Raw genomic sequence first — 3599 nt, 5'->3', positions numbered from 1 at the left:
TCCTTGGCGGCCTGCTCTGATACTGCAAACCTTTATCCAACCTTATGGTATCAAAGATTATTTATAATGAATTAAATACGTTTTTAGCAGCTTCTTTCCACGCTTACCGCCACACTTTCACTGCCACTTCAACTTAATTAGGGAGGCCTTGCTAAAGAGATGGGAATAAATGCATCTATAGAAATATATCTATGTATAAATGAAGAAAGCAGCCACCACAGGTCAAACCAGTACTTTCAATTTATTGCCCTGGTACATTCATTTGTAAATAGCTTTGCCTTGCTGGTTTCTAAGTGCAAGGCTAATGTTGGAGTGCTTAAATTAATAGTGACGCACACCTTTCATTATTGCTATTAAATTAGGTGCTGGGCTTTGATGGATTCACTTGTTGCTGAACTAAAAGCCTTATAGATGTGGGTGTGCGTATCCATTTGGTTTTACAGCAAATTTAGGTCTTAATGTCAAGCCAGACAGAGCTGAGCGAGTTCCTCCTCAGCACACTCTAATTAGCAGGATGGGCACCTCCCGCGGCCCCGGCCGCGCTCCCCTGGGAGGAACGGCGCAGGCTCGCCGGGGCAGTGGCGGAGAGGCATGTGGCGGAGAGGAGCCCGGCAGGTGGACGCGCCCCGGCAGCCGGGCAGGGGTACCAGGCGGCCACCGCAGGAGCCCCCCGCCCCAGCAAAGGGTTTGGGCTGTGTTTCAAGTACGACACCCCTCACTGCCACGACCCCCCGGCATCGTACCTGCCACTGTCGGGCTTGGCAGGTCCATGCCGCCACCTCCCATGGACATTGGCCCCGCACTGCTGCGGCATCCCACCTTCCCACTCCTGGAGCACCGTGGGGAGAGATGCACTGAAACATTAAAAAAAAAAAATAAAGTCCCTGCAGACATGTGGTGTTATGACATGTAACATCAGCCCTGTCACCTCCTGAGCTGTGACTGACACGTGCCGCTGTGACACACAGCACAGCGTGGGAACAGCCTGGCACCGCGGTGTTCACGGGGGGGGTCCCACTGCTCCGTGCTGGCCAGGAGGCTGCAGGTGCCCTGGGACCCCCCATCCCGCCGCCCTCGCTGCTCCATTTTGTCTAGTTAATGCTGAGATTTTGCCAGTGGCATCGTGAAGAGGGAAGGCTCAGCTCTTCTCCCGGGCAGGGGAGAAGAGGGACAGTGATGTGGGCAGCAGCACGGCTCAGACGGGCCAGCAGTTCCAGCTGGAGACAACTGGGATGGGACGGGCAAGACTTGGCGGCCCTGATGCCACGGGGCTGCTGCTCTGCCAGGGACCTTGTTCCCTGCTTGTGGGGCCTCTCAGAGAGTAGCTAAATAAGGATGCGTGCATGGAGATAATAACTCACCTTTAATACGCAGGCTAATTGTGCACCGGCGCGTCGGCGGCAGTGCATGCACGCGCTGGGTTTTGTAGCCAGGATTGCCGCAGCACGCGCGGTGGTGCCAGCGGGGAGCTGTGTGCAGCGCGGCCATGCCCCAGTGCTGCAGGACCCACTGGCCGCAGGTGCTGGGTCTCTCACTCATGGAGTGCCCGCATCTTCCTGGGGCTGCTTTCTGAGCTAATAACATCTGGACATTCATGTTGTTTGGTGACTGATGCTGCGGCACATTCCTGCACAGCTGCAGGAGTGGGTCCCTGCAACAAGCAGCTGCTGGTGTGCAGGGACCCCCCGCCCTGGGTACCCCCTCCTCCTGCCCCGGGGGCCAGCTTGTGCAGGCGATGCCCAGGAGCCGGGAGGGAGCCCCAGCCAAGCGCTGGGGGTGAGCTGCGGGGCACAAGCAGCCTCCTCCAGGCTGTCCCGATGGGAGGGACAGGGAGCCCTGCAGTCCCCGGGGGTCCCTGGTTCAGGAGGTAGAGGGGCAGAGTGCAGGATGGGGCTCTGGGACGGGGCACGTGGCACGGCTGCGGGATGGGGCTGCGGGATGGGGCTGCGGGATGGGGCTGCAGGATGGGGCTGCAGGACGGAGCACAGGCCGGGGTGCCGGGCTGAGGCGCCTTTGTTCTGCAGCACAGTTCCCACTCTTAGCGTGCCATCTTGAGGCCGCCGACAGCAGCCCTCCGGTGCCGCACAGGCTGCACACGCACCGCCACAGCCGTGTCCCTGTCCCCACAGCCAGGGACCCGCTTGGCTCCCAGGGCGTCTCACCCCACGGGCAGCCCTGACACCCCACTGCCAGGCCATGGGGCCAGCTGTGCTCTGTCCCCGCAGCTCAAGGAGCCGTTTGGGCTGTGGTGAGCTCCCGCACTGCAGCACCCCGGCAGGAGCTGGCCACCCTCACCCCTGCTCGGACGTCCTGTCCCCATCCCACCCCACGGCATGGGTCGGACAGACGCCGTGGTGCCCATGGCCCCGGCTGACCTGCTGATGCTGCTGGGAGATCCTTGCCCAGCAAGTGAGCAGGGGCCACCACCACCACATCTTCGGGCGCTCCCGGCTGTTCGGCCTGGGGAAGGGGAGGTAGACACAATGCGGGGTGGGTCCAGCCCCCCACCACCACATGCAGAGACCCGCTGGGGCCAGCTGACATACAGGAATTGGTCAAGTTATGGGGTCTTGTCCCAGAAAAACAGGTCAAGACACTCCTTTGGGGTGAGGTTTCTTACTTCTGGAGACAGAAGTCCCCAAACCACCTGTGCTGGCCCAGGCAGCGGCTGTTGGGCTCCGCTGGCATTTTCTGCCCGGTGCCACATGGCGTGGAAGGTTTGACCACCCCCATGTTTGGATGCCCGTGGGCACGTGCCAGGACGGTGCTGCAGCACAGGGCAGGCATGAATGCCATGGGGACAGACAAATATTTCAGTGCTAATTCTTTTTCAAATAATAAAATTTGTCTATATTATAAAATATAACCGCCTGGGTTCCTGAGAGCTAAACCATGGTCATGTCATGTGGCTGTGTGAATTTCATTTGAGAATTTCATGTCCTTTTAACACAGAGTCACATGTCAATGTTCTCAAGTGCTCGACTAATTTGGGAGATTAGTCTGCATGTGCTAGATAAAAAGGCCTCACTGGGGGAGCGGGAGGGGAGCTGCATGGGATGGCAGCCAGGGACCTATAGCCCCCCAGCAGCTGGGGGTCCAGGGACAAGGGGACCATGCCCGGCCCAGCCTGTGCAGCCATGTGCCTGCACATGTGCCTGTCCTGCCGCCCCCCACCACCATGCCCACCCATCAGGGACCTGCACCCTCGTGGCACAACAGTTCTGAGCAGTTGGGGTTCATAACAATCCCTCCCCCCAGTACCGACTCCATGATTTCTGGGGCGTTAGGTTAAAAAAAAGCTCCGCGTGTCCCTTTGCAGACAACAGCCCTTCTCAAAGGCGTCTCTTCCCCAGCCCCACACGCCTGCTGTGCCATTTGGAAAAATAAAAAAGGTCTTCTCAGGGCACTGGGCCATTTGCATCCCAGTTTGGTGCCTCTCATCGCTTTCTTGCTGGGGGGGATCAAACTCATCCCCGCACTAAACCCTGCCACAGAAAATAAACAAACAAAGCGACGTGGCGTGAGCCGGTGGCTTCCCGAGGCTGTGACACTTCCCCTTGGCGCAGGGCCCCGCTTCGTTCTTTGTAAAGCATCATTAT

The sequence above is a fragment of the Phalacrocorax aristotelis genome, chromosome 17 (genome assembly GCF_949628215.1).
Source record: "Phalacrocorax aristotelis chromosome 17, bGulAri2.1, whole genome shotgun sequence".
Taxonomy (NCBI): domain Eukaryota; kingdom Metazoa; phylum Chordata; class Aves; order Suliformes; family Phalacrocoracidae; genus Phalacrocorax; species Phalacrocorax aristotelis.
Note: the sequence above shows the minus strand (reverse complement) of the source record.